A 200-nucleotide genomic window follows, 5' to 3' on the forward strand; every position below is an offset into this window, starting at 1 on the left:
AAGGGCTGGGAAACGGGCTCTGGAGAACATAAGGTTTGGGCTGGACTTGCACTGCCCGGAGAGAAAAGCCCGAAGCTGCTCGGAGGGCAGGGCCCCCGCCCGGGGTTGCCCAGCGCGGGGCAGGGGGGACGTTTTGCTCTTGAAATCAGTGAGAATGGGTTTGCCCCGCAAACACACGGGGTTGCTCCCAGCAGTAGCGA

Source organism: Apaloderma vittatum, unplaced genomic scaffold, assembly GCF_000703405.1.
Source record: "Apaloderma vittatum isolate BGI_N311 unplaced genomic scaffold, ASM70340v1 scaffold4756, whole genome shotgun sequence".
In the NCBI taxonomy this organism is placed as follows: domain Eukaryota; kingdom Metazoa; phylum Chordata; class Aves; order Trogoniformes; family Trogonidae; genus Apaloderma; species Apaloderma vittatum.